Below are 13,013 nucleotides of genomic sequence, written 5' to 3'. Positions count from 1 at the left end.
ATCCACATGGACGGAGAAGTTCACTTTTGCCCAGCTGCCACATTTGCAAGGACACCTTCTAATAGAATTGGATCTAGGAAGCTGGGGTCCCTTTGCAGAACATACAGATCCACAGCAAATTCAAGCCCCTGAGACAGAGGGCTTCTGCTGGTGTCCTCATGTCCTCATGGGCACTGCAATGCCTTTCTCCACCGATGTTCATTGAGAGCCTGGTCCAGGCCGGGCCAGGGCTCCCTGCTGAGGATGTGGCAGAGAATGAAGCACCTGCCTGGCTGGCTTGTAGGGGACTCAACAATCGGGGGCAAGACAGGCAAGTGTTGGTGACGTGTCCAAAGCTCTTGGTGCAGAGCACTCTTCTAAGTACCTTACCATAAAAACTTCCTCATCCCTCAATAGATGCAGGAGGAACAGTGCTTTTGTTGTCCATAGGTGGCAACTGAGGCACTGACAGATCAGGTCACTTGGCCAAGGTCATGGAGATAGCACAGGGGGAAGTGTGGCTGCAAACCTTCCCATGTGGCTCCAGCTTTGGGCTCTTTATCCCCCACGGCCTGCAAACTCTTGGTCATGCTGTGGCCCCTGTGACTTGTCTGTCACCAAATAGTGATTCACTGCAGGGCCTTTCCCGAGTCCTCTTCCACCTCAGAGTGCCTGTGTCTTGCAGAGAGTTTAATCAGATTCCCGGGCCCCGCTGGAGCTCCTGGTTTTGCCAATCTGGGGTGGGGTCTGAGAATGTGTGTTTGTAACAAGGTCCCAGGTGACCCTGAAGGTGATGGGTCTCAACACAGGTGACTTTCCCCCTCCCCTGGGGTCATTTGTCAATGCCTGGAGACCTTTGAACTTATCACAAGTCAGGGGTGCTGGTGCACAACTCAGGTAGAGGCCATGGGTGCTGCTGAATGTCTACACTGCTCGGGAAGATCTCTGCAGACTAAGATGGATCTGGCCTAATGGGCCAAGGGCGCCAAGGTGAGGAACCCAGTGTGGAGTACAAGCACATGAGCTTGGGTGTGTGAAGGTATGGCCTCGGGGCTTGTTTCAAACGTGGCTTCTGTCAGTGCAAAACTCCAGCACCTCTGAGTGGCAGCGTTTCTGACAAGCTCTGAGCAGGGTTGCTGGTGCTGCTGACCAAGCGACCCCACTTTGAGTAGCCAAAGTGAAGTGGAGTTCTTAGGACACCATGAACTTCTCAGAAACGCAAAGTGGACATCTCCTGTGTTAGATCAGAAGGAAAGAAACTCTGAGTTGGAATAATCCCCTTTCAACTCACCTAGTTGCAAGTTTGCCCCTAAAGCAGCGCTGAGACAGCGGGGCCAGTTGGGGGACAGAGCTCCACTCCTCTCCTAGCCGCAGGCAGAGGCCTGCTGAAAATGAGGAGGGAGCAGAGGTTTGTGAGAACTACCTTGCTTCAGTCCCCAAGCATCCAGTCAAGTCTATTGTCACCTGGAGTGGTGGCTTCTTTTCCAGGGCCCACGCTAGCATTGGGGTTTGCATCTGCCTGAGTTTCAGTTCTGCGAATGGAAGGTGGGAACTGGCTGCTTGAGACATGGTTACTCTCTTGGGAGAGGGTATGGGAGAAATGACAGGAAGCCCAGCCCTCCAGAGCCAGCACCCCTGCCCCTGTGATAAATGGCAGCATTAACAAGGTTTGCTTGAGAGGGTCCCCACAGATTTGTGACTTCCCATGTCCGCCAGCAGATGTCACTATGGCTGGCAGAACAGAAGGCTTTTCAAGAATGAGCTGGGGGGAGCAGAGAGGGGAAAATGGCATCAAATAGAAGGCAGAAGCCAAAATTACCCTTGGCCTAGTGGGATATGGTCCATACTATCATTTCAGGAATGGGGGACATTCTCCCATAAACCCACTATCTAGTCATGTCATTGAGGTCCAGCTTCTGAGATTTAGGCAGAAACTCTGCAATGAAACACAAAGTTCCTGGCTTCTCTCAACTGAAAAAATCTCCAGGTTTTGGTTCTTGGCCTATATGTATCATGAAACATTTTCTTGAAGGAAAACAACACTTTGCACTGAATAAACATATATTTATTTGATGTAGCTTACCCCTAGACATCATATTGATGGGTTTTAAAAATCGATTCATTTTACAAATTCAGCAGCTTATTCTGAAATTCCTTTGCTATACATATGATTTTACATATTTTTTACAATTATTTGATAGGCTGTCATGAATGTGTTAATTGTTAGAATTTGTGTGTGGGGGGTATGTGTGTGTGTGTGTGTGTGTGTGTGTGTGTGTATGAGGTTTGGAAACAGGGCATAAATTTGGCCTTCTTCATGGGCCATGTTAGTATGCACAACTGCTAACACATGCTTAGCAGTAATTACAAGTCACATTTCATTCCTTTAATCTTTCCCTGAAGATGTGCCTTTCATGTGTAAAGACAAGTGTTTTCAAAATTGACTCTCTGGACAGATCTTTGGGCTCAGGTGTCAGTGTTCCAAACTGTGCCAGAAAACACCAAATCTGATTTCACAGGCTGGGCTGTCCTTAGCTCTGGCCTCCAAATTTATTCCCCTTCCTGGCTGCACAACCCATGAGACTTGCCAGAAAGGAAGAGCCATGGAATACTTTAAGGAGGACAGCCACACGATCCTCTTTGCTCGTAGCCTCTTGAGAAAATAATAAAAACAATAACATCAAGCAAACACATGGTCTAGAACCTTCTTCTGTAAATAATTAGTATTTACCATATTGATATGTGTGCCGTGGTCCAAATTTTATTTGGGTGTGTGTATGTGTGTGTGTGTGTGTGTGTGTGTGTGTGTGTGTGTTTGATTCTGAAGAATCAAAGCCAGAGAACAGAGAGAATTCTAAGAGCTGCATCTGGACAGCACTTGGCCTCCTTTCCTAGCAGCGAAGGACCTGAGGTCAAGGGCAGAGCTTGTCCGTGGTGTAGCCAAGTGTTTCTGCAGCATTTTTGAGGCTAGAGCACCGGTTCTGAGAATTTTAGTATAGCACCTAAGTTTTTCATCTTTGCAGGAACTTGCAAATGTGGGAGTTGAATGAGGGGTATCCATCAGAGGAGAAAAGTTATTGTTTTGGAGAAGGGGAATGTCTAAAGTCTTGTTAGAGTGAGTGGAATGACGGCACATAAGACTTCAAGGAGAGACAGCAGAAGCAGGGGTGGGGGTGGATATACAACAAACCTCAGAGATGTTCCTTCCATCTCAGGAGGTAGCAGGACATTGGAGCAATGCTGTGCATCCACTGCTCAGTTCCATCTTGGGGGCAGACCCAGCACTGCAAGCTGATGGGGACAGGACATAGGAAAGCCATCTTTACTGCAGATGACACAACTGAGCCTCTGGGTCATCCCAGAGGATGGGGGGAGGCAGATGCAAGCCAGGCCTGGAGGAACCCATGGAGTACCACCAGGTGACCAACGGCCAGTTCAAAACTCTATTGTTCCTTAGAAAACTTGGAATGCAACCACCATTTGGCCCAGCGACCCCACTCCTCAGTCTATACCCAAAGGGCTTAATATCAGCATACTGTAGTAATGCAGCCACACCAATGTTTATAGCAACTCAATTCACTATAGCTAAACTGTGGAAGCAACCTAGATGTTATGCTGTGGATACAAAAAAATTGTTGTATATAAACACAATATGTAAATACTCAGATTTAAAAGAAAATATAATGATGGCATCTGCAGGTAAATGGATGGAGTTGGAGACTATCATAGTAAGTGAAGTAACCAGTCCCATTAAACCAGAGGCTGAATGTTCTAAGAACTGGATGCTGATCCCAAATGGGGGGAATGTGAGAAATGGAGAAATTTTGATCAAATGGGAGGGAGGGATGTGGAGGATGTATGGGGCAGGAAAGATGGTGGAATGAGATGGACATTATTCCCCCAGGTACATGGATGAGTAACATAGGGTGCAATGCTACATCGTGTCCAATTAGGTAAATGAAAAGTTGTGTTGCAATAGTGTACAATGAATCCAAATGCATTCTGCTGTCACATATACTGAATTTAAAAAAATCAATTTACCAAAAACCCCTATGGTAAGAGAGCTTCCAGTCCTGGAGCCCAAAGAGTACCAGGGGCCTCTGGGATGAGAGACAGAAGCAAGACAGAAGGACACGTGCCTGTGACCTTACTCATGGGGAAGGGAATACAGTCACATAATAGAGGTAGAAAAATGGTTGTGAGCGATATTTTCCTAATGACTATTAATGCAGATGGCGATTGGTTGTTGGTGTCCTGACCCACAGCAGTCATTTTTACAAGTAATGCCCATCCAGCGCTCTGTGTGGGCCTTGCTCTGGGCCTCCACTCTCCCTGCCTGGCCTATGTGACAGAGTCCCCTTGCAAGAAGAGGAGTGGCAGGGCCTTTTCAGGGGCTCTGTCCTCCTGGGCAGCAGTCCCATCCCCCTGGCTGAGGAGCATTTCCCATGGGAAAGCCCAGCATCCAGGGCCGCGTCCACAGGGCCCCACAGTTACAAGGGGCAGCCGCAGGCCTCACCCCTAGGAAGTTGGGGACAGGTGAGGAGGCTAGTTAGTTGCTGTTCCTTGTTAGGACAGCAGCTGAACTGACAGCCTGGCAGGCAGGATGCCCAGAGCCCTGCCCTCAGCACACAGAGTTGGTCACAGAAGAGGGGGTGTGGCCGTTGCCAGGGAGACGGGGGCGGTGCCTATGCCAGGGCGGGAACTTGGAGCCTTGGTCACAAGGAGCTTGGAGGAGGAGGAGCATGGAAGTTGCACCCAGAGCCCAGGCTGAGTTCCTGGCTGGGGGGTCCATCTCGCGGGGTCCAAGACAGGAGAAGGTGAGCTGGCCGGGAGCGGACCTGGTCTAGGCGACCACACGAGGGTGGGACCTGGGAGGACTCTGCCGCCGCCCTGGAGCCTAGGTTCTGGGCTGCCTGTCCCCTGGAGCCGCCAGGGCAGTCCCCACAGCGCCCTCCGGGGACCCCGCTGTCCAGGTTCTCACCTGAGGGCTCTCCTCAGCAGAGCTGCTGGTCACAGCGGGTGGATTTTGATTTGCAGGGTCCTGTTCAGGATGCGGTGGCCTCAGCCTTGTGGCCTGCGCCATGGACCTCAGAGGAGAAGAGGTGGCCTGACCCGCAGGTCCCCTGGAGAAGTGGGAAGTTGATGGAGGAACCCAGTGTGACCTGGGGAGCAGGAGGCCAGTTTAAAAGACAGACCGGCCCAGGTATTTCAGGTCTCACTAACTCTGTGTCTCCTTTTCCTGTGGCACCTGTGGATTCTGTTTTAAGTCCTCGCTTTAAAAACCCTCTCCTGTTCCCTTCTGTGTACCTGACCCATCATTTTAAACCATGTTCCAAGGTCACTTTTTGGTGTATGTGTGGTTCTGGGGATTGAACCCAGGTGCCTGAGCCTGTTAGGCAAGTGACCTATCAGAGCTTCACCCTCAGAGACCCCTGTATTTTCCCCTCAGCCACAGGGTCTAAGTGGCCAAGGCTGACCTCAAAGGTTCCTCTTGCCTCAGCCTCCCTGGTGGCTGGCATGACAGGCATGCACCTGGGATTGTCACACTCTAGCCTGTGATGGGAACTCATGTGCATCTGTCCAGGGCTGAGCATGGTTCTGCAGAGCTGTGCTCCAGGCTCCCTGCAGGGCTGTGGAGGCCTCTGCTGCCCAGCAGCCCTGGTGCCATGCCCAGTGCTCCTCCCAGCCTAGGGCAGGCAGCTGCCCATTGCTGTAGGCTGACCTTATTTTCTTCTTATGGCACTTGTACGTTCTCTGAAGTATGTTGAATTGTTTGAAAATTAGGATTCTAACAGGTCCTCTAGAACCTTCAAACAATTAGTAAAATTCCTTACACAGTAAGTGAGCATGTGCAGAAATTGGGCTAATGTTTTGGGAGGAACAGATGGTCTGATCAAAGGCTTCACCATGCATCACAGGGCTGCATGCTTCCAGCCTACATCCTGCTTGACTATTCTTCATTTGTCCTGAACTAACCTAGTGTCAGAGGTAAAGACAGGATCCAGAGACCCCTGTGTACTTTATTAACATCAGGTTTGCATGCAAAAGATTAATGAGGAGCAAAACAAGAACCCAGTGCATCTTGGGAAAATATAAGTAAAAGAAGAATAAATCAGTGTCATCAAACAACGTGGATTCAGCCCCTTTGGTGGTGAGACACACAGACCCAGGGAGAGCCCTGGAGGAGGGCCCAGCACAGCACGAGAGACGGACAAGGACATGCCACACAGCTGGAGGGGAGCAGCACCCACGCAACCCTAAAGACCAGCCAAGCTTTGAAATGTCTCCCAGCCCTGCTCAAGAAGATGGAACATGGGAAGGGAGGACAGGGAAGGGCTTTCCCAGGAGTTGGGGAAGCAGAGGGTCCAGGGAGGAGGTGGAGAGCAGCAGCAGCAAGTGACAAAGACCAATGGCATGTGGCTCAAGGGCCAGGCTAGGAAGATAGCTCCTATGCCCAGAACCTGGGAACCCTGCAAGTCATCCCCCAAAGGGCAACAGTGGGGGGACGAGGAATGAGGCCACTCTGTGACAGAGGGAAGGACACGGCTGGCCATGTTGCGCTGTGTGTGGGCGATCAGGACAGCACTGGGAAACCCACCCAAGGCTGTGGCTGAGGGGGAGCCCTGGGGAGAGGGCCACACCATTCAGCAGGGCTGCAGGCCTGGCAGAAGCCACGCAGGAATGGGAGGCCGGGGCTGAGCAGTGCCACCACCCAGGGAGGCCCCTCCATGGAGCAAGAGAGGGACAGGCAGGACAGCAGGAAGAGAGAACACGCGTGTCCTCGGGTCCAGGACAATGGCTTTGGCTTTCTCTGCCAGCCCGTGGAAAGCCCTTGGATGATCGCAATCAGGGACCGCTGTGTGTTGACATAGGTGTGTACAGCTGGGTGCCCGCTGCGTTCTACACACTGGGCTGGATCTGAGGACCCAGGGGGGACCTCAGCAGAGGGCATGGACGCTCCTCCTGCAGGGCGCGGTGCAACACCAAGGGCAAGTTCCTTCCAAAATAACACACACACACACACACACACACACACACACACACACACAGGATTTCCTTTCTTTCCTAACAGTTTTCTTTCCCGCCCATCCTCTACCCACCTGCACTGTTAGGGACTGAACCCAAACTCATGGTCACAGGTACCTCCTCAGATGAAGTGTGTTCATGGTACTTTTTCATAATAGATAATGAAGATGTTCGTAGAATCAGGAAAGTACAGCTACTCCGCATGTTGGGAGGGCTCTGCCCACGTAGAGTGAAAGATGAGCCAATCTTTAGAGAAAGGGTGAGAAGTGGGCGTTCCAGGCAGAGGAACCACCCTGTGCAGAGGAAGAGTGGGGGTCCATGCAGGACACAGAGGCATCAGGGCTGGCTGGGGTGGAGGACCGCAGGTGGGAGGGGTGCAGACCCCAGGGGTCCCGGGCTCGGTCATCTGAGAGGCTCACAGACACTCTGCAGCAAGGGAGGGGAGGTCTGCAGTGGGCATCCAGGAGGGCGTCTGGTAGGAGTGTCTGAAACCGATCTGGGGTCTGAGGTCGAAGTGACAGGTGAGGGTGACAGGCCTGGACCACGTTGTGGCTGGGTGTATAGGAGAGGAGGAGGATGGGAGAGGAAGCCCCAGGTGCCCATGGCTGGGAGCTGCTTGGGAAGAGGAGGGGACATTGCTCCCACTGGACTGGAGCTGAAGCCCTGATGTGGCCGTGACTAGCAAGCCAGGGCCATACAGTAAAGGAACAAGAGGGGACAGCAACAACAGACGCAGCACGTGTCCTATGCCCATGGGCAGTGTTCACGGTGACTCTGGATGACCCTGGGAGGACGGCGTCACACAGAAACAGCGGAGGGTGGGACTGAGCTCTGGATCTGCAGGCCTAGACTCGCAGACCAGCTGATGAGGAGGCCTCGTTCCCAGTCACTCAGGAGCCCCTCTGTGTGACCGAGCGTTTCAGAAGCATCTCCCTGCCTGCCATGTGCTCTTCCAGAGCTTTCTACGAATACACAACATCCTTTCCTCTTCCTCTCTGTAACCAGGATGTGACCCACCTGCCCTTCAGGGATAAAGGCAAGCTCCCCCCCACCCCACCTCCCTCCCCCCATCCCCGACAACACATGTCACCCTCAGGACCACTTTCCCGGGCTGCGTGGCTGCACTGTGTTCAACTTCACAAGCTCCTGTCCTACCTACTCTCAGGAAACTGGGTCATCTCCAATTTGTCAATATTATGACCAGCTCAGCCACCACGGATTTGGTCACAGCATCCTTCTTTGCTAAATTCCTGGAATGGGAGGCCAGGGTGTGAGCACGTGAACCTTGACGGTTTCTGAAAGGAGCTGCCAAGAACCTTCCTGCAGGAGGCTCCTCTCTCTCCAAGGGGCCCAGGATGGGGTCTTTCCTCTCAGCACGGCTGCATGTCTTCTTAGGCCCACCCCCTGGTATATTCTTGCTTTAATCCGTATTTTAATTAGATTAAACACCTTCTAGATGAGCCGTCTCATGATCTATCATTTTTTGAGTCAGCCTTACCTAATTTCAGCCATTTTTTGGTAAGAGTGTTGTTCTCTGTACCCCTTTAATCTGGGAGTGTGGTTGTGAAAATGCTATCATAGTTTGCCAATCTGTTCTTTGTTTTCCCTTGGCCATGAAGGGGCCGTGTCGTTTTGGCAAAGCAAACCTCCAGAATCTTCCTCTTCAGGGTTTCCACTGCTGCTTGCAGACACAGCAATGAACATTCACCGCAATGGTGACCATGATGCAGATGTTTTGGGTGTCCTTCCAGAAAACCTTCTGAGGAGTGATCTTGGCAAAATGGACCAGTCTCCTGAGGAACACAGTCAGGCCGAGCACGTAGGCGATGGAGGTGCCCTGCAGCTCAGGGCCCCGCCAGCAGCAGGTTGGGCTGCAGCCCCCGCCTGTCCCTGACCCTACCTTTCCTAGCACCCTCCAAGAATGAGCCATGGCCCTGAATTTTACTGAAAGTTGTGCCCAGTTCCCTGCTGAGGGCAATGGTTGATTCCTCTTCAGGGGAAACCTGCCTCTTGGCGCATGACCCACAGCCCAGAGGGGCAGAGCTTCTGGGGGCCATTGCAGCAGCTAAAGACCCAGAACGCGTTCCTCAGGAAAGAGGAGGGTGAGGAGGACACAGGCAGGTCTCCTACGCCCTCACACTCTTGTTCACACACAAGAGGCTTCTGGAAGTCCCTTTGCTCAAGGAGTAGGGCAGCTCCTGGCTGTGGTTTGGGTGTATCCCCAGGAGTCCCATGTTGGAGCCCTAAGTCCCAGAGTCTTATGTTCATGGTGTTTGGAGCTGGGTCTTTGGAGGGTCATGGTTAGAGGAGATCTTGAGGAGTGGCATTGTGGCTTTATGAGGAGAGGAGAGGTCCTGAGGGAGTCCCAGCACCCTCGCTGACTCCCACGTGGCACCTCTGCCATGCTCTGAGGCAGCACGAAGCCCTCTCCAGATGCATGGACTGCCCAGTCCCCAGGGCCACGGATGAAAGAAACTTCTATTCTTTATAAATGACCTGGTCTCAGGCACTTTGTCTTAGGAAACAGACTGAGACACTCTCAGAGATGTGATTGGAAATGGCGGCTCATTCCTTCAACATCACAGTCCTTCCACCATGCTGCGTGGATTTGGCTGTTGAGAGACGGGGCAGGCCATCCATGGGAAGGATGAAGTCCTGACCAGTGTCCCTCCAGGGGTGACAGGGCCCCAGCCCCTAACTTGCTGTATTTGGCTAGCCTTGCAGTGGCAGCCACAATGTGCCCCAGCTTGCTGTGACACAGTGACACTTCCATAGCAGGGCTCTCCCTCCACCCATGAGAGAAGAGGGCAGGAGAGTAGGAAGAGAAGAGCAAAGGGCAGCCTGGCATAGGCCAGGAGGAGGGCAAGGCTGGGCAGAGGGCCGGAGGGATGGGACCCTAAGGGACAGGAAGGGAGGGGTCGGCTCTGGGCCTGAAAGCCGAGGGACACAGTCATCACCCCTGCCTCCTGGGTCTTGGGCACAACCTGGGCTGTATCCTCTGACAAACCTTCTGTCATCCAGCTCAGCCCTGAGGGCTCAAGGGCCTGGTGAGCCCAGGACACCTCTGTGCAAATCAGGGCTTGAGTGATCATGCTGAAAGGGGCCAAGTCCCAAACCCACATGGCCTCTAGACTTAGTGCTGTGCTGGCTGGAGGGACACTCTGAAACCCAGGTGGCCACCCTGGAGCTGCACAGGACCAATGGCCCAGAGAGGGGTGAGGACTCGGGAGAAGAGGCAACGGCCAAGAGGGACACTGTGTGAATTGTCACCAGGGTCAGGCTGGGCCAGCACCAGGGAGGGACGAAAGACACCCTGCCCAGCCTGGGAGTGCTCATCTCTGCCCCTGTAGAGCTCGTGTTCGAATGCACAGTCACAGGGCTAAAAGGCTTCCGTCCAGAGAGTCCATGAATTACAGAATCTTCATTGTATGGAAGTGTGGGGAATGTTGCTTTGGGGCCTCCCAAACCATACTCCTGATTTTTACCCCTTTGTTTCAGAAAATATTAATCTCCCACTACCAGAGCCCGGCTGGCACCTGAGCAACAGGAAGGTAGTTCTCCTAGTTCTGGAGGCTGAAAGTCCAAGATCAAGGTGCTGGCAGGTTTGGTTTTCGTGGACAGCCTCCTTTTAACAGAAGCCAGGGAGCTCCCTGGGGCACCTTTTATCAGGGCATTAGTTGCACTCATGAGGATGTCACCCCATGACCTAGTCACCCCCAAAATACTGCCGAATACTGTCAGACTGTGGACTGGGTTTCAACAGATGCATTTCTTGGCAGGGAATTACAGACCTTCTGTTTGCAGCATATTCTTGCACACAGGCTATACAAAAACAGGCAGCCACCACATCTGACCCTCAGCCCACAGTGTCCTGACCTTGTTCTAAATGTTTGAGTCGGGGGGGGTAACTTGTTACACAGCAAGAGCTAACTGAAGTACAGGAGAATAAATAACCATGTGGTCATTAGAAAGCAACAGCCTTGAGGTTGGACAGACCTGGCTCAGGGCCCAGCTCCCCACTTGTGGCCAAGCAACCTTGGGCAAGTCAGATAACCCTCCTAAGGCTCAGCTTCCTTGGGGGTGAGCAGGGGGTGGTGAGGGCTTTGCCCATCTCATGCAGAACAGCAAGGCTAAGGAGAACACAGAACACAGAGAGAGCTCCGGTGGACAGAGCACTCAGCACATGACAGCCATGGAGACAGGTGAGGGCAGTGACGACTCGGATATCAGTCTGAGCAGGTCATCAGCTTATCATTCAGACCTTCCTGGGATGTGTCATTCAAAATCCCCTGTGACCAGGCAGGGAGCACTCAAAGATACTCCTGCCATTTATGACCACCACAAAAGCTGACCCTGTGGCAGGCGTGCGTCCCACACCGCACCACACGATGACATTGTCTCCTCAGCATTAAACATACTTTTAAAACATCCTTCCTACCATCTCCATCTGATTTCCCCTTCAGTCAACAGAAGACCAGAAACTTCCATTGCCCTCAAAATCCCTCATGATTGGCACATTAGCCAACAAGCAGTCAGAATCCTCTGAAGCCCCAACAAGAAAAAAAGTCAAATTCCTATTTGTTGACATTTGAGGAAAACAAGGGAGAAGCAAGGGGCCCCACTCATTGGTGACAAGGTCTGGTTGAACATCTTTTTATCTAATGCTTACCAAGAACGGTAGCAGAAAGAGCACCGGTTCCTCAAACAGGGCAAGAGAGAGGTTGACACAGATGCAGAAGTACGTGGCCATCCGCATGGCCCAGTGGTTATAAAATAGTAAAGTCTGGAGAGGAAAAACAGTAAAGGTGGTTATGACCACTGAGCAGGAGTTATATAACACTCAAACTTCTGTGCAAAGACGAACAGGGGCCGGGGCTGGGACGGCAGCTCAGTGGTAGAGCAGTACCCAGCACGCACCAGGTCCTGGGTTCCATCCCCAGCACTGCCAAAGAAACGGGTAAATAAACAAATAAATAAATAAGACTCGTGATGGGTCACATGCCCTTTAGGTTCTCAGGAGCATGGGCGGTATTTACTTGAGCTCAAACTATCAAACACTAACAGAAAACATCAAGACGATGATCATATCTCAAAGCACACTTGGTGGACAGTCTCGAGCCAGCTTTAGCACCTTCTTCACGGGGTTGTTGTGACAGTAATAAGAGAACACTCTGAACCAGAGACTGACAAGGTGAACCGTCAGTTACAGTGACCTAATGCCATGTGGGCGCAGCTGAGTCCAATGTGAAAATGTGCACAGCCCATCTCAACGCGGTATCTTCAGGACTGATGTGGCTGCCACACGCCAGATCCCCATAGGGTCGGACAGTCCCCCACTCCTGCTTGGCAGCCTGGGCACATGAGGTGTTTGTTGCTTTTGGAGACACTAACACCGAGCACTGATGGAAGAGAGGGTTTTTCCTTACTCTAGCTGAGGGCTTGGTCTTAGTTGAAGCTTTAGTGGGAGATAGAAAAGGCTGGATTCCCAGGACAGGAGTGAATGTGTGGGTAGCATTAGGAGGTGACAGAAGGGAAAAGAGAAGCCCTCCCTTGCACTCCAGGTGACGCTGGCTAGGAAGAAAGGTGGCCATGTGCGTCCAGCTTGGGACTCCATCTCCTGGCCTTGGTGGTGTCCATTACCCCCCCTGATCTGCTCTTAACTGACTGGATGCTCCCTGCACGTGGGACACTGTCTCTTAGAACTTAACCCAAACCACCAGGCTCAGGGGCTGGGCTGCAGCTCCGTGGTGGAGCGCTTGCCTAGCACTTGCCCATCTCTGGGTCGGCTCCCAGCACCACAGAACGAAACACTCTTGGGTTTTACCCAAATGTATGTAGACCCCTCTGAAAAGTTTCTGTGGAAAGAATGCCTACAAGTTTGGCTCAACCTCTAGAACTTAAGGTGGACACGTGGAACAGCTGGATGCTTTACTTACCTGATAGCCCGAGGGGACGTTTGGAACAGAATGTTCCTGTTGTACTGGGCATGGGAAGTATAGGCAGCTGCC

General features: G+C 52.2%; 1 pseudogene across 1 annotated transcript in view; it reads right to left on the bottom strand.

Annotated features, from left to right (window-relative positions):
• The window catches only part of LOC308632471, a 224,382-nt pseudogene that overhangs the window by 47,446 nt on the left and 163,923 nt on the right, over positions 1-13,013 (bottom strand). The window contains exon 4 of the transcript in view: positions 8,714-8,842. The product of the transcript in view is annotated as an uncharacterized misc_RNA (transcript). The remainder of the gene's footprint in view (positions 1-8,713; positions 8,843-13,013) is intronic.

This window comes from Spermophilus citellus (genome assembly GCF_964194105.1).
Source record: "Spermophilus citellus genome assembly, chromosome: 13".
NCBI lineage: Eukaryota > Metazoa > Chordata > Mammalia > Rodentia > Sciuridae > Spermophilus > Spermophilus citellus.
The sequence above is the reverse complement of the archived record's forward strand: the minus strand, read 5'-3'. Positions and strand labels throughout refer to the sequence as shown.